We start from the raw sequence: 23,581 nt of genomic DNA on the forward strand, positions 1-23,581 counted from the left end.
TGAGATGATCAATTTGCCGATGCATATTTCGTGAAGTATGTTGTAGTTGAACATAATAGTCTAGTCAACGCTCCTGCTCTTTCTTTGTTGATGTACTTTTTCATTGAGATTTTCCATCTCATTGTTCAGTTGCTTCATCTTCTTGTTGGATTCCTCTCTAACTTGCTGTAGATCTTTCATGGACTTCTCTTGAAATGATGAATAGGAAGCAAAGAGATGTTTACTTGCTTCCCTTTCATTGGAAAAAGCTGAATACAATCTTTAACAGTAGCCAAGCAGTCCAATCTCTTCCATCTCCAATAAAACGCAGAAGCTCAGTGACATTACGAAAGGGTAGTGTTGCATTGTTCATTGGATCACCAGGGTAAATGTGGTCGTCAACCCATAAGTTGATTGCCTTGCACCCAATGCTTCATAATTTACCTGCAGCATTGGGATTTGATGTGCCAAGTCGCACAATAGCGTACTCCTGCTCCAAATCAGTGTTTAATTGATATCGTTTTGGCCTATTAGTAATGTCTTACAGTGGAGGGTGATTGAATGAGATGTTTGTTAGCTAATCAATCAAATTAGAGAGAGAATGTGTAATGGTGACTGCTGCAAGCAAGAAAAGCTGGCTATGGAGGGATCATATGGAAGAGAACTAGTTGAGTTACCAACAACCCTTTTGTTACCCATAGAGTGATGTTCCCTCCAAGCGTCAAGTAGTTTCACAGTCTCCTCATGAGGAAGTGAAACTAGTTGCTGAAAAATTGACTGTGAAAGATCCATGCGAGCCCTACAAGAGTAGTCGACACATGCAGATAAGATAGACTCCAAAAAGTTTCAATTTGTGCCACTTGAGATATAACTCAAGCAATACAAAAAGTTAAGATGAAAATAAATCATAGAGAGAACAATACTCAACCATATAATAAAATTTAAACCACAAAATCGTTAATAGAAAAAGCCTAATGTGATCAAGTACTTTATAAATGTCTTTTTCTCATGCCCTTGACTTATGGACATCTCCACAAAATAGGGATCCATTGATCACTTTCTCCAAGATTTCTAACTTTTTTACGTTTTAGTACAATCCAATCTTTGATTAAAAGAACACAAGAATCCCAATCTCTCCATGTGCTTTCCTCCTCATAAACTTTCCATATACAAGGATCACTTGCATCAGATTTCAAAATAGCAAGCTTTGTGATTTTGCTGTCACATTGTACACATCTTACAAGAACATGCTTGAATTATATTTTACCATTGTTTTCTAAACGGACTTTGACAATGTCATCATGCTCCAACCACAAGGGTACATTCCCACAATTGCCTTCCATTAGTAGCTTAGCCCTCTGCTTTAGGTCCTTAACTTCATATGCAATCAATCTTTGGCTCCTCGGTAATGGCAATGGGATAAATTTATGAAGCAAAGATTAGATAGGCCGCACACAATCCCAAGTAAATGGAAGCGGTGTTTTCTCAAGAATGCTCATTCCAGTCATTGTATCTATGACTAATTCCTCTGAATAATTGTCTCCTGTAATACATTGTTTGTAGTAAGTTGCACCAAAAAACATCATTGCTTTTCCATCAAGCTGCATGGAGAAGAAAGAGGTTATGCGAGCTTTCCAATGACCTCGCTCCTCAGACAAGGTGTCTAACGCATCCACCTTTACAACTACATCATTGCCAATCTTGAAAAGTTCTCCTTTATAGAAGACTTTGTCATATGTTTGCACATCACCAAATGAAAAGCTTTCATCATCGATGTTTGAAAAGCTCCTTAAGTAGGTAATCTCCTCAGATGTTGGAACCCTGTAATTACCCCTCCTCTTTGATATTGCAATACCCTTCATAAGAATGTTATCAGTACAAGATGCTCTCTTGCCATACTTTAAGATGTCGTTCCACAATGATCTTGCCTTTCCAACAGAAGTAACGTTGAATAGTCCATCAAGATGTGAAGAGCAGCACTCAAGGGAGGCTACGATTCCACAATCAGTTGCAGTAGTTTGACCCAATACACTATGCAATTGTTGTAGGACTCTATCACAAGGTAGCAAGGCATCTTTATCATTTTGGATTGCTTGGAATACTTTTGTGAAAAACATTCTCATATAGAATTGTACAAAATGAAGCTTCATCATTTATGCTATTTGTTTTGATAGCATTGTACGCTTTCACTAAACGTTCGAACATATAGCACTAATATATGTCATGTAGTCCATGCCGCAAAATATCCTCAAGTAGTTCCCCACTTCCAGCTACATGCTCCAAGGGTGATGAGTTTGCTCCTGGGTATTCCTCCTTTTGAATTCTCCAAGATTGCAGCAAGGATTTGATAACCTGAATGTCAATAGCCGACATTCCATGTTCTTGATTGTAGCCATAAAAGCTATGTGCTATGTCCACCAACAAGATTCCTAAAGTTTGCATCTCTTGCGGAATACCATTTACGACTCTCAGAATATATGGTAGACACCACTGCATAAACTTTTGATTCTCTTCCACCTTGAGGATTCATAATAGACACTTGGTGAGTTTGGCCACCGACCATAGCGAATAGATGGTGGTGCCAATTTTTTGACAGTCAAAGCATCTTCATCAATATTTTTCTTCAATGAAGGATCTGCATTCTGGAATAAGTGTGCAATATACTTCTTGAAAACATTTAGAGACAAGGTGTGCATTACATCAAAAACCAAGTCAAGAGAGAGGTCAAACCCATATAAGTCATAGAGTCTCCAGAGTATTGACTCGCCCGATAAACCAGACTTCTTCCGAATCTCATCCTTCTCGACAAAAGTACAACACCTCTTTGCCTCCGCTATGGCATGAACCATCTCATTTGTTGTTCTTGCCACTGGTGGATGTCTGACTTGTAAGCGATTTTCATTGTAAATATACCTCCCTTCCAGTCCTGGCCTATCCCTTGCTAGTGATGCTTGTGGCTTATCTCTCCTGCAGAACTCCTGTCCCCCATTTTTGAACAAGCCTATCTTGCACTGGGCTAGATGGTCTCCGGTAACCATCATAAACATAGTCCGAATCTTACAGAATTCAGATTCCACCGTCGTATCATCAAAGATATTTTCTAGTGGATACTCATACAATACATCCACTCCATCAATATATAGTGATTCTAACTCATCCACTAATGGTTTCAGAAATGATCCAAATCCATCACCGGAAGACTTAATAATCTTTTTGCAGCTTTGTGGAATAAATAAGACCGGCATGATATCCATAGAGTTTTGTTTTCCAGCATTGAGCACCATAATATCCACAACCCCACAACTTTTTTGTGTGGTTTTGGATGTTTGAAACCCATCCCAATGCAACAAAAGAGCTAAATTTCTAGGGTCACCCTAATTATGCACACAAACAATCATAGTAATTAAGGACATCCAATGTACATGACACTAAGAAAAGAGGAAGATAGACATAGTTACCTTGCACACCCTTTTCTCACATTCAATCCCTTCCTTGCATTCGGAGCAGATAAAAGTGTACACTGCTCGCTCAGCATCCCATGCATCTTCAAGTTTTTGAGAGCGCTTATCACATGAAAAAGTCGTGTAGGACTTATTACATCCAGGTGTAGAGCAAACAACTGGCAGCTCATATGTTGACAATGGGTCCCAAAAGTTCTTCACTCCTTGGAATTTTGTTCCATCCCAAAATTCCTTAATGTGCCTTCCTGCAGTTAAAGCATCTCCCTGACGCCATTGATTTTTATGGCGCCACAAACTCAATAGCTCATGACAAAAAATTCTACTCCTTGTAAGAAGATTTAGTTGAGATCCTATTGGAATATAATCAAAAGCAAGCATTGCCTTTCTTGGCTTTGTGCATACTCTGCACTTCTCACAGCCAAGTAATACAGTCACGTTTAAGCTTTTTGGAGTTTGAAGCACCTGAACAAGCACACCTTTGAACCTCTCCTACAAAGTTGTCCTCGGTGCTTGGATAAAGAATTTCGGGTGCGTGCTTTGCTCCATTACTTCTTGTGCATATCCGATAACGAGAGGCGGTCACCATCTGTTGACCGCCGGGTCAACAACACAACATAACTCAAGTTTCGTACCAAAGTCTTATCTTTTGCGAGTTATGAAATGCTGCGGATTATGGATATAAACGTCATTTGTAATGAGTTGTTATTCTAGTTTCAGAAGCCGGGGTGCAATGGCACTTCCAGATTGTAAATACAAAGCCATTTGACCCTTTCAACCCCATTTCTGGTTAAACCTATGGTAGCCTTAGTATATAAGGTACCTAGGTCATTTTGTAAAAAGACTTTAATCATAATAAAAACTTAGCGCTGTCGTCTACTGTGTGTGAGAGAGAAAGAGAGTGAGCGCGAGCTTTATCCTCTAGCTACGCCTGGCTCACTCAACACATTAGAGATCCGACTGCACCATTGCTGTAGGCTCGAGGAGAGCTACGCAACAACGCCAAGCATTCCACGCGAGACGAAGCGCACACGTCGACACATCTACGAGCTATTTGTGGCCTTAATTGTATCAAACGATGTCTGTTTTCTGCGTGCTAGTAGTCTATAGAATCGTGGCGACATAAGCTACGCATAGGTACTCATAAATTTCAGTTTCGGGCACTTTCAAAATTCTGCTCTGTCATCCTACACGTTTTTTGCAGATGGATTTAGAGTGAGGGTTTTGAGTGTAGAAGCTTAGGGACATGTGTATCCTAGTGAGTAGATGGTGTTCCTTAAGTTTCGTACGAATTTTGGCATGATTAGGTGAGTTACCTTCCGTATGTGTGTATGTGGCTAGGTGGTGTAGTTGAGGGCAGTGAGGTTCTTGATTGTGGTATAGTTGGCCTTCCAGAGTGTTGTATGTGTAGGATGGTCTCATCCTGACAAGCTAAAGAGATTTCCTCAGTGTGCCTATCATGTCATCTGTGTCCTCGATTGACATTATGTTGATCTAGGTAGTGTTTGCATGCACTTCATGGGTGTGTGAGTCCCTCGTCCAACATTGGCGCCGTTGCCAGGGACACAAGGACCTAAGTAGGTTTCCTACTAACACTCGTGTGATGGTTGCTTGATTTAGTTTCGGCTAAAGAAAGCGTTTTTCTTAAGTGGATCGGGAAGAGGATATTCCGCGATCAAGTGGATAGCCAGGAAGCGTGTGTCTTGTCAAGGGTCTGCGACTAGATAGGTTTAGTTAGGATCTGTGGATTAGAGTAATTGTTGGTGGTCGAGTGATTTGTGAGGTGATAAAAGCATTTACTAGTCCGTGTGTGGCAGTGAAGCGTTTTTCTACTCATAGATGCAAAAGCCCATATGATTTGTAGGAGTAGCTTTAGGTAAGTGATCCGATTCTGATCTAGAGCTATTCAGCACTGAATTATTTGCTAAAGTGCTTGATTGCATTTGAAATCACGGAAAAGTGTGCTTTTGAGGGTAAAATTGCATTAAACAAGTTTTTGTGGATATTTTTGTATGAATGATTGATGTTGTGCATATAAAAGAGCATTTGCAAGGGTTCTGTGAAGAAAACCTGCAATTCTGTAAACATAGACATCCTACGTGTAGGATGTCTCAAGGGGGTTCTGGAGACCAAATTTGAAAATTCTGACTGCACCAATGGGTTTAGAGGGTAGGTTTTACCCTAGAAACATGTTGACTTGAGTGTTTTTCCCTATTTTTGTTGACCAAAGGCCAAAAGGCGGAGTTTGAAAACGTAAAATTTCAGAAAAGGCTTAAATTGAGTGATTTTTACATGTTCTTGCAATTGTGAAGCATACTTGCACTTGCCGAGAGCATAAAGAAGCATCAGGGACACTTCAGTCTGAAAAAATAAGCAGTAGACATCCTACGCGTAGGATGTCTACAGGGTGATCTGGGCATTTTTTTGAAAATCTGAGGTTACCAGTGTGTTTAGAAGGTAGGTTTTACCCTATTTTCACCTGGAAAGTGAAAATTTGACCAAATTTTGACAAATCAAAGCCAAAAGATGAGAATTGCCAAACATCCTACCCAAGTTGTGTCCAAGGCCTAATTTTGAGACCAAACCATAGGATGACTCCATAGGCATGTTCTAAATGTTGTATTGAGTGCATGTGATAAATTTCATCTCATTTGGGTCAGTGAAAGTGAAGATTGAACAGACTTTAGCGTTTTTGGACGGACAAAAGGCAAGAATAGCTAGTTTTGGGGTCTTTTGACATCCAAACTCAAATCTAAGCATACCAGTGGGTTGCTGAAGACTAGGGGAATCTTTGGTCTAAGTTTGGGTTCATTCTGGGCAAAAAGACATCCTACCCGTAGGATGTCTACTGCATAATTCTGAAACCAAAATTCTATTGTGACCATACCATGCTGTCATATAGCCTTAGATAAGCCTCCTAGGCAAATTTGGTCCAATTTGGAGTTGATTTGAATTGGGAATTCATCAAAACAGACATCAGGCTTTTGGAACAGATTCTTGATCATTTGACCAACCTATGGGTGTCAGAATCAAAAAGTAAAAACAGCTGTGAGCTTAGCACATCAAGGGGAAGCTACAGTGCAAGTTTGAGCTGAAACAAAGCAAAAAGACATCCTACGCGTAGGATGTCTCCAGGGTCATAAAGTGGTCAAAAATCTACTTTGGCCATATAGGGAGGTTCTAAGTGTCTCAAGGATTCCAGAACTTTTTTCAAAAGTGAATTTGGACCTTGTTTGGCCTATTTACCAAGCAAAGACAAGAATTGTCAGACATCCTACTCTTGGAGTGCACTAGAAGCTTATGCAGCCTAAATCTTGACCTATTGGCATCCAAATTCAATTTTGAGCATACCATTGGGTTGTTGAGCACTAGGAGAATCTTGGGATCAAGTTTGGACAAAATCTGAGCAGTTAGACATCCTATGCGTAGGATGTCTCCATCTTGATTTAGGACTCCAAACCAACCTATGAGCACACCACTGTAATCAGCACAACAAGGAGAAGCTGGGGTGAAAATTTCAAGTCATTCTCAGAAAAAAGACATCGTACGCATAGGATGTCTCAAGGCAATTTTTAGGTCCAAATGAAATTCTGAGCATACCATTGTGTTGCTGGACTTAAGGGGAGTCTCTGGACCAAATTTTGTTAAATTCTGAGTATATAGACATCCTACGCATAGGATGTCTCCAGGCCAGTTTTAGGGTCCAACTGTAATTTTGACCATACAAGAGTGTTCACAGTGTTACAAAGATCCCAAATCTTCTTTTAAAATTGAATTTGGACTCATTTTGACCAGTCTAAACTACATTTCACTGTTTTGTCCATAACTTTCACAAACGATATCGGATCGAAAAAGCTTTTATATCAAAACGTAGCCTGAGAGCGGCTCTACAAATCTTAGAGCAAAACTACAACAACCATTTAGTTCAACTTTGAAAAAAAACGTCTTTTGAGGCCTCAAAATACATCCGCAAGTTAGGGGTGTCTAAAAGAGACAATTTGCGAGAATTGTGACGAAACGGTTGCAGTTTTGGACATAGTTTCAACTTTTCCCTAACCAAAGAACTTGAACACAGTGGACTAAGTCTACTTGAACCAAGCAAAAGCTCTTAAGACAAGAAATCATGTCTACCCTAGATTCAAACGCAGCTTACACAAGCTTGGAGATCCCGACGATAGAGGAATATCCTCCCACAATGGATCTTCCAAACTTGCAATTGATAAAGATCCATCTTGTTGAGAGAGTTTGGATGATTGGTCATGAGAGTGAAGGACTATATAGATACATTGACGACAATGAGGTCAATCTTTATAGGTGCTCAGATCCATACCTAGAAGAGATAATGGATTACAAGCTCTTATATGTCTACACATACGGAGTCGACTGTCAATGGAGATCTATAGTTGTCGACAAGTATGAACGAGAATACAAAGTTGTAGAAAGCACAAATCCACAGACTGTACTAGAAAGAGGTGGATATTTGGTCAATGAAGGACCACAAATGCCTCCACCAAACACGAGAATTCCTATAGGAATTCCAAGAAGAGAGCCACTAGGATTCCCTTCAAGAGCGATAACGAGAGAAGGATTGGGAGAGTCTCTGGTTAGACTTGTAGACAATCGACGAGTTAGACCATCCCAAGTCCAGAAATGGGTAAAGAGAAAATACTCCGGAGATAAAGATCCGAGAGATCACGTAACGGCTTTTAGAAGAGTGATTAGAGCAGAGGAAGTTTCAGATTTTGCGACACAGTTTGCGGGATTTGGATTGACTCTAGAAGATGATGTAGCTACATGGTTCGACTCAGTGGAAACATGAGATTTTGAGACCCTAGATGAGTTGTTTGAGGAGTTTATTGAAGAATTCTCGCCAAAAGGCATTGCTCACGACACGGTCTCGCAAATCCATAGATTCAAACAGAAAGAGAATGAATCAGTACGCAAAGCATCATTACGGCTCAAGAGATATGTTAAGCTCTATCTGAGAGCGGAATTACCTATGCAAGCACGACTGATGCTGATCTTTATCCAGGGAATGAGACATGCGGGCCTTCAGAAGGATCTGCATATGATAAGGAGGATGACGCTAAACGAGTTGATCAAAGAAGCTCTTTATCTAGTGGATAATTGTGAGGCATACAAAGAAAAGGACTTAAAGAGTCAAGGAGATGACACATCCTCTCAGCACAGTGTTTCACAGATAAGTGAGTCCATTGTCAAGCCAACGGCACCTGTTGATCAAGAAAAGCTAATCGACGACTTGGTCAAGAGGTTGATTCCTCTTGTAAGGTCTGATTTGGGAGAGCCGAAGTGGTGTGAAATTGAGAGAAAATGGACGAACCATACGAAGGAAGAGTGCTATTATAGCATGGAAAATGCTAGGGAGAGGTATGTACAACCTGTTCCAGAAGCACCTACTCCACCTGGATACATTACGGGGAATGCGCTAGGACTAGTAGGAGTTTTAAGGCCACAACTTGTCTTAGGACAACAACCTCCGCTACCAGGTGCTAGAATGCAGGTAGACATGAGATACATGCCATTTATGGAAGCATCAAATAAACCAACACCAATACCAGCTACAATGTGGTATAGCAACCAAAGTGACTACTACCCTTCGGAGCAACAAAATGTGAGAGAAACACATGGAGTGGTGAGGCCGGTACAACCTCCACCTCCTGGGTTTCAGTCGAAAGAAAGAAGGTATGAAATGGACGAAATGACATTGCGATTCATTGCAAATAGAGGCTTATCTAGGTCAAAGCTTGCTTATAGCCAAGAGGAAATGCTAAAAGAATCTCCTCAACCAGAGAAAAATTGTCACAAAAGTCTTGAAAACCACTTGGTCAAACAATGTCCTCATACCGAGATCACTGAAGTAAATTCCTATTGTCTTGAGTGTGGCATCACTCACTTGATCCCCGATTGCCCGAAAAAACCAAACCAAATCAGGAAAATCACGACAAATGTATTAGGGATTGTTCAGCTACCTAGTAGCTCAGAAAATGAAAATGTCGTACCAGTTCAAGTGGTTACGAGAGCACAAGCTCAAAATAAAGCTGATGAGAATCCAGAGACAAAGACCACGGAAAGTGACACGAGTCCAAAGATAGATGATGGACCAAAGACAGACGCACCTAGTCAGAAAACCAAGAGCAAACGAAATAGTTGGAAAGCTAGAAAGATTAGAATGAAAGCACGCAGGGAACGAGGGCAAAAATCCCTAGCTGAGAAGCTTACCGAAGCTGAGGAGAAGATAAAACAACATGAGGAAAAGGAGGCACCTTCTCTTACACAGATGGTTAAACCTCTAGAAGAACCATCCACGGATGAGAAACCAAGAAGTGCTAGTTCAGGAGGATCTGTGTTGGCAGAGAAGGTTAATGAGACATTAGATGCCCTCTTGAAAGCCTATGATGTGAGACTCAAAAACAACCAAACCCAAGAACACAGGTGGATGACATATCCCTATGCAGAACTAAAAAAGCAATGGTTTGAAATGTGCCAAAAAATGATTCAAACAGCCCAAGCTTTACTAGAACCACCAGTTGCAAAACGTGAGGATGTGATCCGTGTCATGCCTACACAAGTAATCCCACCAAACCAGGAACTAAAAGAGCCAGATTCTAGTCATGAGCACAGACCAAACCTCAAAGACCCAGCATTAGAACCAAGGATAGTACTGAAGACCACGGATAACTCTTCCGAGGGATTTCACCAAGCTATACCTGAGGATTGTAAAGAGATAGATGGTCTTGACGAATTGTGGAAACAAGTCAGAGAGGCCAATGAAGCCGATGACCTAAGAAGACGAGTAGACAAGACTGGTGATGAAAGAGGAGTGTTTCTACCACCAATAGAGGAATTTGAGACTGGATCTCAAATGAATCTAGACATGCGATCGTATTGGGGCGACAAAGCATCTGTACAATCTATGGATAGTCAACCCCATTCACTAATAACACTACCGTCCTACATGGGAGAGTACGAGACCAAGTCAGATGTGGTTGCAGTCCCATCACAGAGACTGTCTCCCAACAAGGCCATCGATTCAAAGGGGCTAGTAGATATTCTATCTACTCCAGTCACCTGTACAATAATGTTAGCCGAGTTGCTCAGAATAAGACCAAACATGTGGGCTAATGTGGGTAAATGTCTAGAGAAATTTGGTGTAAAAACCCCAATGACTCAAATCGAGGAAGGCATCAAAGAGCTTGAAATGCCTCAGCTAAATACTAGGCCAGTGCCATTAAACAAGGTAGGCGATTATTACGAGGGAGAAGATGGAAACACCACCCTTCCTATGGAATTCAATGGTGTAAAAACCATGGCAATCCTTGACAGTGGAGCTGGTGTGGCCATTGCAACCAAAGAGGTTTGGAAAAAATGGGGAAAACCTACCCTAATATTCACACGAATGACCCTGCAGCTTGCAGACGGACACAAGGAAAAGACCCTAGGACTGCTAGAAAAGTACTTGTTACTTCTTGTGGCATTGAATATGAATACACTTTTGTTGTTGTTGACTTTGGCAAGAAGAACAACTATGACATCATTCTGAGAAGACCATTCATGCGACAATTAAAAATGGTCCAAGATTGGGGTTATGACCATATATACCTGAGACATATGGAAACCATAACAAAGATAAACTTGAGGGACCATAGCTATAAGGATGTGACGAGAACACAGGTTGAGGAGTTTGATTCTGCCATAGTAGCAGGATTAGAACTTCCAGCTTGGTTAGGTAAGCCTAAAGAACTGTGGATGTGTGGAGCTTCACAATGTGGTAGCTTGAAACTTGAGGAATGTATCCTAGAGCGGGTTATAGAGGATATGGACTATATCCCAGAACCATTTCCTGAAGAAGAGTTAGAGCCTTTTGGATGGGAACACATCTTGGCTACTCTGGACGTGTGCACCGTGGAGGATGCTCCCACAACAAAGTTTTGTGATGAAAATGGCTATGCTGTCGTTCCTTATTTTGCAGTGAGTGTAATCCAGGAAAACGAAGAGATCCAGACATCAACAAGCTCTCGAAATAAGGAGAAAACAAAGAAATGTGGAGAATCAAAAGATGGAGAAGACGATGAGTTCTATGACTCTGTAGAACACTTCGAGCTTCAAGAAGATCAACGACCCGGGAATCAATGTCATCGCTACACAAATAAAGTGCATCAAAAGTGGATTCAAAAGTCCTCGGTGAAGACACAGCCACCACAAGCATCCTCATACATGGATCCTAATAAGGATGCAAAGACTCAGCTAGGAGGAATACGACCAGAGAAATAAGCTCACAATGCTCTAATCAATGGGCTAGAAAAGTCCTCCAAGAAACTACCACCCACGAGCAAACAAACAGTAACTTTCCACTACCAGCCAAAAAATCAAGGGAAAGTACAAGAAGTCAACCTTGTTGAGGATAGTAGCGATAGTGATGAATCTTACGACATCCCCTATCATCAACTCAGGCCATCACTATCACCAACCCCTTCAGCAACAACCATGACAGGTCAAAAGAACAGGACAACAAGTCAAAGCCAAAAAGCTCGACAAATCTGGATACCAAAAAGCCAGATCAGCCAAAAATAGATATGGATCAAGAAGACAAAGATCTCTAATGACAAATCACAAGATCCAACACCAAAACAAAAACAAGGAAAGCGTGCACGACCAGGTAAGAATATCACAAAGTCGCAAGCTTTCACAACTCAGGTTTGGGCTCCAAAGAAGTTGATTCAAGCACAAAAAAGTCAGGAATTCATTTGGATTCCAAAACAACCACAATATCAACTTTCAAAGCCTGAATCCCATTCCCAACCAAGCGTACAAGGGCTGAAGCAAAGACCACTGTCAACTCACACAACAAAAAGGTGGATCCCAAAGAAGTCTCTTCAAACACAAACGAAGCACAGGCAAGTATGGGTTCCCAAACTAGCGTCAACAACAAAACAGCCAATAATCGCAAAGAAATGGGTCCCAAAGAAGAACAACAAAACTGCTGTCAGTGCATCGCCACTTGAATTCTTACAATTCTTCCTACGATTACAGTACAGTTAGAAGAGAGCAAGTCACTTCAATCAAGCAACGATACAGGAGCTTCAAAGACCATTACATTGCTTAGAATAGGAAGCCTCGCCAACAAATGCCACTAAGCAAACTGCTTATATCCACATCTTGCACAACATAAATCTTTTCCATGCATTGACTGTGTATGCATAATAGGCCTACATTACAAGGCCTGCATAGGCATAACTTTTAATTGCCCAAGCACAACACATACCCTTTGCGATACCCTGTCGTAAAGGATGACTCCAAATAGGAAGGGGGGAGGCATTCTGAATGCGAACCTAACATTATGACTATTAGAGGGCAATGTTTTGTGAGATGCATTGAATTTTTGCGTTTTATTGTGATAATTTTTTGACGAAATTTAGAGTATATGCGCTCATAGTAGTGTTACAGAGGAGTATGGGGACAAAATCCATATGTGAGCCCCTAGGGACATGTGTATAGTGCACATAGCATTTAGATTTCTATTTGAATGATTTTTCTTTTGTTAAGTTTTTTTTAAAGATTTTCTTTGCTTATTATTAAGAAAAAAAAAAAAATCCATAATCCACATGAAGAAAAGACTAACGAGAGGCCTGAGCACTACAAAGAGAAGAAGGTACAGGAAAACGATGAAACTTCACGAAGTATGTCTCAGCAGCCACTACAACAGCCGAAGAACTTGTCACAAAGCAGTGTCAATAGGCAACCGACAAGTCATAAAAGTCAGAGTCGAGTAGCTAAGCCACAAAATGAGTGAGGTATTAGTCCCAAAGCTTCAAGTAATATTCTCTATGGTCTAAGCGTCTTAGCTATTCTAGGTACTGCTCAAGCTGGAAGAGTTGAGCATATTTACGTTTGTCGCTCATGCTGGTATAGGTGAGCAAAAGAGTAGAACTCTAAGTACTTAAGTCTGGTGAAGTGAAGGAGAAGGTCCAAAAGACACTCACGTACTGAGCACAGTGAGATACGAGTGGAGAAACTTCTACATCGACAACCCTTCTTGGAAAGGTGGAAGCTATTGAGACATATTTTGATGTCACATGTGCTACATTTATTCCTCGAAACACCCATCATCTCCTTCTTTCACATTGCATGCTTTTGTTGACAAATTTCTCATATGCATATAGAGTGTCCCATAATTGGCACTTGCATCAGGCACTCTTTCTGTGTTTCACCCAAGCACTCACCTTTCATGAACATGTACTTCCACATGTGCTACATTTATTCCTCGAAACACCCATCATCTCCTTCTTTCACATTGCATGCTTTTGTTGACAAATTTCTCATATGCATATAGAGTGTCCCATAATTGGCACTTGCATCAGGCACTCTTTCCGTGTTTCACCCAAGCACTCACCTTTCATGAACATGTACTTCACGTTCAACTGCTCAACTCCAATAAGAGCGTATACCAAAGGCATTTTTTTCCCACCGGGTTTTTTCCATTTGGTCATCTAGGTTTTAGACCCTAATCTAAAGACACCTATCACCATCCTCTTGTACATATTCCTTCTACATCAACAATAAGAAAATTCTACTCAAATCAACTGACAAATGAACTGGAGCACCAATTTCAGATCATAGCATACTTCTCCTCAATGGCGAGTCAAAGAATGGCCTACAATGATAAAGCCGCAGACAACACTAACAACATGATTGCACAGGAACAAAGAAGTCCCCAATGAAGAAGAGCAGACATAAAAGTAATCAGAGGATCCCAAAGAGATGAATGGTTATGATGATAGATGTCCGCTCTAATGGATCATAGTTCTTGTTGTGGTTCGACAAAGTTACAAGCAGTGCAGCAGATGAAGCCAAAACGACAGCAAAGACCACATCGCCATCGACAATTAGGTCATGTTGGGGACGACATGAATGCGGAAGGGGGGTGTGTTGACTGTCGGGTCAACAACACAACATAACTCAAGTTTTGTACCAAAGTCTTATCTTTTGCGAGTTATGAAATGCTGCGGATTATGGCTATAAACGTCATTTGTAATGAGTAGTTATTCTAGTTTCAGAAGCCGGGGTGCAATGGCACTTCCAGATTGTAAATACAAAGCCATTTGACCCTTTCAACCCCATTTTTGTTTAAACCTAAGGTAGCCTTAGTATATAAGGTACCTAGGTCATTTTGTAAAGAAGACTTTAATCATAATCAAAATTTTAGCGCTGCCATCTACTGTGTGTGAGAGAGAAAGAGAGTGAGCGTGAGCTTTATCCTCTAGCTACGCCCGGCTCGCTCAACACATTGGAGATCCGACTGCACCATTGTTGTAGGCTCGAGGAGAGCTACGCGACAACGCCAAGCATTCCATGCGAGATGAAGCGCACACGCCGACGCATCTACGAGCTATTTGTGGCGGTAAGTGTATCAAACGATGTCTGTTTTCTGCGTGCTAGTAGTCTATAGAATCGTGGCGACATAATTTACGCATAGGTACTCATAAATCTCAGTTTCGGGCACTTTCAAAATTCTGCTCTGTCATCCTACGTGTTTTCCGCAGATGGGTTTAGAGTGAGGGTTTTGAGTGTAGAAGCTTAGGGACAGGTGTATCCTAGTGAGGGGATGGTGTTCCTTAAGTTTCGTACGAATCTTGCATGATTAGGTGAGTTACCTTCCGTATGTGTGTATGTGGCTAGGTGGTGTAGTTGAGAGCAGTGAGGTTCTTGATTGTGGTATAGTTGGCCTTCCAGAGTGTTGTATGTGTAGGATGGTCTCAGCGTGACAAGCTAAAGAGATTTCCTCCAAGTGCCTATCGTGTCATCTATGTCCTCGATTGACATTATGTTGATCTAGGTAGTGTTTGCATGCACTTCATGGGTGTGTGAGTCGCTCGTCCAACACCATCCTCAAACCTTTCAGCATTGTTTGTAACTGATCCTAGCACGCGGGTACTTCCAAGCTCACCTTCCCATGTCTCTGGAAACTAAACCAATAATTTAGCTAGGCTTCTTTTTGAAGAGTAGTTCTTTACCCTTGCTCCACCAAGGTCACCAAACAGAAGATGTAGCATTTGATCTTGAACACCTATCGGCATTTTATGTTCATCCCATAAACTTTGAAGTTCTACTATTCTCTCTATTAGTTCAAAGAGAAAATAGATGTCCCTTCCTCATTTTCCTCCCTGCTATCTTGCATGCTAGCATCACTCTGTAAATGGTCATCACCATCTGCATGATAGTCACCGACATTTGAATCTTCCATTTGCTCTTCCTCCACATTGAGACCTTCACTCAAGGAAGGTGCTACATGTGGCACGTCTAAACCAAAATGGAGCTTCAAGCTCCCAAATCTCTCTGAGAGAATTTGGTGTCGATAAAGGGTTGAAGTATGCACAAACCGCCCGCCATAGCAATAGAAAGAACAGTTGCAGAAAGCCTTCCTTTCATCACTACTGGACTCTTCATTTCTTTCTACATGCCAATCTTCTGTTCGTTTTGTGATATTATGTGTGACATTGAAATCAATGTCACTTTGTACCCTTCTTCGCTTGGTCACGGAAGGATGTAACTTTCCTAATGAGTCTTGTTTTTGAGGAAAATAAAAGGTCCGTTTTGACACCAACTCCCAATCGTTAATAGAGTGCGAACACTTATAATTACACGCGCACTTCCAAGAAGTTATTGTGCTCATGACTGCACACCAAATATAAATATATGTGTGAACTTTTGTACCAATCAAAGAACGTACAACATAAACACCTTTAAATGAGTACATTAGTGATCAAATATTATTATCATACACTACTCCTAAGAGATGTTGAAATAGTCATCCATTTTGCAAGAAGAGTACATAGTAAACTTAATAAGTTGGTTGTGCAGGGATATGGTGGAGGCAGCCGATACAAAATAATTTTTCTTCTAGGAAATATGTCCTATCACTTTCGCTCTCTCCATCAAGGTGACCATTGACATGGTCTCCTCATTTGAGCGGTATACTACCTTGTAGCGATCAACAAGTCCTAGCTTCCTCTTGAGAGTCAAAAGCTTTACATTTACATCCCATGCCATTACATCGTCAATAAAAATGGTTAAAATGTTCAATTTTCTCCCAGACCTTCCAAATAATAGATATTGGTCTTCTGGCCAATCACTATCCTGTCCAAATTCATGAAATAAGATTTGTGACTGCAAGTCTACAAATTCTCTGCGTTTCTCTATAGGATATTCTCGCAATTCACTTATCCTTTGACTATCAATGTCATCACATAGTGTTTGCTCACTTTGACCAGCCATCTGTATAGTGAATACCACAAGCAACAGTGGCTAGTCAGAGCGACACCTCTTTCAACTTGAAAGCTTAATCTCACCCATCTCAATTTACAATTCACATTGAGTAATCACCTAAGATAAAGTGTTTTCAATAAAGATTAATGTGACATACCTTCATATGCTATATTCTCAAGACCTAATGTAAGCTAAATACAGCTAGACATGAATACTACTACAAACCTACAAAGAAGAGGCTTTAGGGTCTCACACTACAAACAAGAGTACAAACGAAGACCCTAAAGTGCAATGCTAAATTGAATTGATAAATTTATACCATTCCCAACTATGGCACCAACAACCATTCCAAATGAACTTTCAATACCAATAGCATTTACATTCCAATTCTAATTTCAATACCAACAACATTTACATTCCCTCATACAATCGTAAATGCAAATGAAAGGTGCACACTTTGTAGAATATTGCGATAAATGCTTCAGGTTTTTGACCTAAAAACCGGCATGATTCGATGCTTGAAATTTTGATAGAGCTCGAAAAAAACCTAGGTTTAGTGTAATCCCACCTACCAATTTTGAAATTTACCTCTAAATTTTATATTTGAAGGTGAGAAAACCTACAAAATTTGGAAAAATTTAGTGTAATTCGGTGTTAAAACCTTCAAAGTTTGTCAGTTTACCTCTTTTGTTTCACATATGTAGGTTTGGCAAGTTTTTGAAAAATGTTTTTTTCGAGCACTGGTGAAAAAGTGGGAATAAATACCTGGCAGTTAATGGAAACTTGTTAAGGCGACACTAATCCAGAGACGATGCTTAGCTTCCAAGTCGGTCCGCCACCAATTGCGCCACACAACTAACCGAGGACGCGCACGTTCGAAGGCTCGCAGGAGGAAACGTTCAGTTGTTGCAGCTTTGCACGGACCAGTGACGAGTACGGCCTTCTTTGATTTGACGTCGCGGGAATAATTAATGGGCTGCAACAATAGATCAATGGGTTCAAAGAGCGATTCAAAGTCAATTTTTTTGCATAACAATCACATCCATACATGGTTGCTAGCATGCAAATATGTCAACACATACACGTTTGAGATTGCATCCAATTTCTGTGGCCCCTTTAAGTGTGTACGCCCAAGTTTGTGACAGACAGTTTATTCCTTGAGAAACCCCCTCTCTCCTTGCTTGCACTAAAGTTTTTTTCAATATATAACCTTGTAGAGGCGAGATAATTTATTACAGTTGAATGGAGCTCAAAAGCTAGAAAGTGAATATTAAAAGGCATTAGCTTATTAATACAACAACATTACATAGGCACGCAAGTCGGACTGCACTGCAGCGCTAGGTAGCGCCGGTTTGATTGAGCAAGAAGTGGTTTGATTGGTCGGGCTGCACTGCAACGCTAGGTAGCGGTTTGATTGGTAAAGGTAGGAGCAGCTTATAGGAGCTACGAAATGGGGGCCCTCGGAGATGGTACGGTATGGAGAGTGGGCTTCCAAGAGCGGCAGCTAGGCGAGCCAAGAAGGAGAGGTCCTGCAGGGAGGCGCGCTTGTGGAGCTTCGGCAGAAGCAAGTAGAGGCCGCCCTGCTGCAGCTCATGGTCGGCTGGGAGGGCAGCGAATCAGGAGGCCGGAGGGAGCTTGAGCAGCTCGCATGGCTAGCTGATTGGCGTGATGCATCTCGACTGCTAAATGCAGGGAACCATGGATGCTGCAGCTTCAGCTTCGCTTCACGGCAAGCTGCAACCAATTAATTAGCAAAGCGGTGAGGGTTCCCGCCTAGAAGATGTGTTGGCGATAGGGTAGAGAGAGAGAGAGAGAGAGAATGAAATGAAATAAAATGTTAATACAGCGGGGCACTCTTCAAAAGGTCATTTTTTAAGGGAAAATTACCAAAATACCCCTCTAATCTGAGGAAATTCGCACAATACCCCTCAAAATTCAAAAATTCCCAAAATACCCCCGATATTTGTCATAAATTTCCAAAATGCCCTTCAAATTTTCCGAAATTCCCAAAATACCCCTAGTTGTGAGAGTAAATTTCTCGAAAAATAAAATGTTTTATAGGTCTTCACAAGAAGAGTGCTTGTCTATTGTACAAGATGCTAAAACTACAATTTGAGTTAATTACGTAGGGTTTGGAGATGAATTCCTTCATTATATTTAGACATAATTGCCTTTTTTGGGATGGTAACTGGTGACAAATTACATGCTGAGCACTCAAAAACGGATCTCAATTGTCAAAAACAAATGAAGATTAGAAAATCTTGAACAATCCAACCAAAATAGATACAAGGGTATGTTGGGAATTTTTGAAATTTGAGGGGTATTTTGGGAATTTCCTCAAATTAGAGGGGTATTTTGGTAATTTTCACTTTTTTAATATTGATGGATCTAATCCAATGCCTAGGTATACAAAAAAATGACCTAAAGTGAAAGACTAAAATCATCATCATCATCAATGCCCGAGGACACCGGCATCGGGTCAATGTCCACCGATGCAAATAGTCGTACTGAGCGTCTCCCATATATGTCGTGCTAGAATTGTCATGATCCTCTAATGGACACGTCCCGTTAACTAGGACCAGAGATAATAATCGATCCCTGGGATTTTTTTTTGCTCGAGCTGCGCACTTACAGAAAGAGCCTGACAAGAGGAGAACCTAGCGAGTGATAATCTTTCCATTAAAGCGAGAGAGAGTCTTCTTTACTTCACACATGAGCTAGTGTGAGTGTGTAGGTGATAATGCCTTTGAAAAATCAGCTCCTTCTCTCTCTTGGTCGACCGCTCTACTGAATGCTCATTGGTCCCCTTGGGAGACTGTCCAATAGTCTTCTAGAGAGCTTAATTCTTATTGTTCTTTTATTAAGTGTTTTTTAATTTATTAAACTAGGTTTACTCTAACCTAATTCTCATTGGTCCACCTCCAAGGCCATCCAATAGGAATTGGGTACACCTTGTGGGCATCTGGGCTAGGAAGTTGACATGTGTCCCTCATTCCCTTTGTGTAAAGGGAGCTGTGTGTGTGTGTGTGTGTGTGTGTGTGTGTGTGTGTGTGTGTGTGTGTGTGTGTGTGTGTGTGTGTGTGTGTGTGTGTGTGTGTGTGTGTGTGTGTGTCCTCCTATGTAGGGATTGCCAAAGACTTTTGGGACACTCTCTCTCTCTCTCTCAAATAGTGGGCCAGAGACAAACCTGCAGACAAAGCTCCGAGCTGCTTCTGGGAACCTGCGAAGTTCGAACTACTTGTGGAGAAGATCGCATTGCTGCTAAGAGCAACGCAGAATGATTTTTTTATTTTATTCACTTGGCAGTTGGTAGCTTTTGACTGCGTAGTCGTAGTTTTTTTTAGAGCTTTTCATCGCAGTGGTTTTTTTTATTTTTATAGAGTAGCCACATGGTTAATGAGAGCGCAATGCTGCGATTTTAACCTCCTACGCTAACGAAGTAATGAAGCTTTTGAATAATTCTCTAGATCTTAATTTGAGCGTGACACAAAAATGAACTAATGGTTTAGTCCCCACATTTGTAGACGAGGTCTAGATGAGTAGCTTGAAGTTTGCCTGTACAAAGGCGAATTGAGGTAGATCTATTTGGGCATCAAATTGATGGCAAGAACCTCTAAAATATAATGTGGATGTGTGAAATAGCATGTCTAAAACTAAAAGGATTTTTCAATGAAATACAAGAGAAACCTCATGAGCCACAATAACATCACAAACAGCTTATTAAGGAGCCACAAACACAACACTACGTTGCTAGACCCAATAAAAAAATGAATTTGACCACATGCTATCCAAGTGTCTATTTGGTCAATAGAGTATAGCATCACAAGCTAGCAAGATGGCACAAATCATACCCATATGGAGAAACTGCTTTCTCATTGTAGAAAATATTTAGTTAAATTCATCAGCGTCCTTGTGATTGTTTATGTACTTTCTCTTTCACCCTCAGTTTGATATAGAACCGAGCTTGTTATGCTTACCATACTAATGTGTTGAAGCCTATGTACTTCTTGTGATAAAAGAAGGGATAAAGTTTGCAAAGTGTAACTCCAAATATCAGTAAGGATGTCTAGTATCTTGCATTTAGTAAATGAATAAAATGCTTTTGTGAATCCCTAACAAAGGGTTCAAATAACTAGCAATGGCATTTGAATAGAAAACATGAAAGTTCATGTTTTTGTAATAGAAAAAATTAGCACTTGATAAGATCTTCTAGAGTCATAGCATTAAAATAATCCACTGTTTTTTTTTTCATGAATTCTTTAAGATATATACTTGAAAAGGTGCAAATTATCTTGACGTTTTCTTTATGATTAATGGTGTTTTTTTGTGTGTTTAGATAGTTTAAAGTGTCAAATAAGAGTAACCTTGCAGGGACCCTTTTGAATATGAAACCCAAATTGGTGTACTGATAACAATTTGGTGTTATTCAAAGGGTATGATTGTATGGTTTATAGTTTAAAGTAACCAATAAAAGCTCAAAGCTCAAGTCTCATTTTTAAAATGGGACTTGAATAAGTCCCAAAACTCCAAAATTGGTGTTATCATTTAAGCTTCTTGAAAACTTTGAAGAAATCTAGGTTTTAAATACACCTCCACATTGATATTTTGACCTTGTATTCTAGCACAATCTGGAAGATGTAAGTATTTTGATTTAATAAAGTTATAACTTGACGCTTGTGACCCAAGCTTATGGACATATTTTGAGAAGTTAATGAGACTTTTGAATAATCAACACAAAGTGGACTGTACTTGTAGGGTATCCAATTTACATCTGAATTGGATGTTTTTTCATATCGATTGTGATTTAATTTGTGTTTAGAATTGTATCATTAATATTATTTGGATGAATATAACATAAACTGTTCAAAAAATTTACAATAATCTCCATCATCTTGTAATATCTTTTCCTCTCTAAGGACAATGTGTGCAGTTGTGGTACTTGCAAATCAATGATAGAGTGTGTGAGATATAAAATGTTTTGATCCCTTCCCTTTTATAGCTTCGTCTACAACTATGAGACTTTATTTTGTTTTCTTATTTATATTAGCAACAAATATATCAATTAAGAAACTTAGTTGATGATCGAGCGAGTAACCATGATATTTGACAATAATTAGTTGCTTAACTATGCTTAATGAATTATTATTGAAATGAAATTAGGGGTGGACAAACTTACTACAATTACTTGATCCATAGTAAGTGATAAATTAGTAGATGAAACACCCTTTGCTAATATTGGAGTTTATAAACTACCAGATGGTATGCCAAAGAGCTAGCTACTATATAGGAGTTCATAACCTACTAGATGAACTTACTAGATAAGGACATCCAAGAACAGGTTTCTATATAGGAGTTTATGACTTACTATATGAACTTACTAGATCAACATGTCTAAGAGTAGGTTACTATATAGGAGTTTGTGATTTGCTAGATGAATTAGAAAATTGATAGCTTACTTGCTAGATTAAATGTGAAAACTCCTACTTGTAACTAGGAATTAATGAGCATGTACTCTAACTTGATATCTAGAAACAAGTCCAAAGCTCCTTGTGGGAGCCCATGCTTGGCAACTTGTGCAAGGCAAAAGGGGTGAGCCATTGAGGGAAGTGAAGAGGAAGAGAGAGGGCGCAGCCGAGACGGGTAATGAGGAGCAACAGTACTGACATGGCACCACTATAGAAAAGTCCCGTCAAGTTGTCACTACAGGTTTTCGTGCATCCAAAGGAAGCTCTCTGCGTAGTACTGTGTCAGAATTAGGGGCATCTCTCGATTCAAAAAGCAGGTGGAGGACGGGCAGTCATGGCAAGCAAGCGAAGAGGCGGGAGGCTGCCAAGTTCAATAATAGAGGAATAAAATGGGAGCGCGCTACAGAGGAGGGCTGCTCATATAAGAAAATGAGAAGAGGAAGAGCTCGTTGATGGTGCTATTGAGAAGCTCTCAAAGCTCACTACGTGAAGGGTCAAGTGGGCTGAGGATGATCATGATGGAAACCCGAAAACATCGTACTCATCGCCTTTCAATTGGACGTGGGCAGCGTTTGAGGTATGCATCAAGGGTGGCTCTCAAATAGCAGAGGGACAAGGAGCCTCCTATAGAGGAGGTTGAAGAGTAGCTCCGATAGGGAGCTGAAGGCTACCCACAACGAGTGGAGTAGGCATCGCCATCTGAGAAAGAAAAGCTCTGAAGCAAGTTTGCAAGGGGCTTAAGGTAGGGTTGTACTGGTGCAGTCACCAACACAAAGGGAAATTAAAAGTGAAGGGGGAGATCATCATGGGCAGCGAGAAAGGGGAGGCATTGTCAAAAAGGAGCTCGTTAACATGCAAGAGAGGAGGTTGAGGGCTTTTCAGAGGATGGCAATTTATAAGGAGGGCATGCTATTCAAAAGCAAGGAATTGAGAGAGGAGTCATCGTGAAGCTGCAGAGGGTGTGTACGGGCTCGAAGGCATATACTAGCTCTGCATAGATGAAGGGGTTAGAAGGCATGTGTAATGCCATATTTAAGAGGTTCAAGCTTGTTCAAGAGATGCTTGGAGGGTGATGTAGGAGGAATTTGAGACTTCCATCAGGAGAAGGGAGGTTCTCAGAGCACCAAAGGGACAAGCATGAAGGGTATCCCACCTCAACAAACTCACTGCAAAGGGTAGATCAAATGTACAAGAAGTCAACCTGATAGAAAACTTGTAGAGGATATATGGAGGCTCTTTGTGTGCTGGAATTTTTTGTGCAGATCTTGTCTCTTAGAGTTTTGTTTGTTTGACTAAAAAATATGTTTCTCCTTTTGGCTTTTGTTTATGGTCTTGTGTAGATCATAGTGGGGACAACCATAATTGTTATCAATGGTTACAAGCATATCTTCAATA

The 23,581-nt window shown here is 40.5% G+C and overlaps 1 pseudogene; it reads right to left on the reverse strand.

The window, feature by feature from the left end:
* Positions 1 to 998: 998 nt before the first annotated feature.
* Positions 999 to 16,730, reverse strand: LOC147426601 (uncharacterized; annotated as a pseudogene).
* Positions 16,731 to 23,581: the final 6,851 nt, after the last annotated feature.

Source organism: Adiantum capillus-veneris, chromosome 24, assembly GCF_014529385.1.
Source record: "Adiantum capillus-veneris isolate H3 chromosome 24, ASM1452938v2, whole genome shotgun sequence".
Taxonomy (NCBI): Eukaryota; Viridiplantae; Streptophyta; class Polypodiopsida; order Polypodiales; family Pteridaceae; genus Adiantum; species Adiantum capillus-veneris.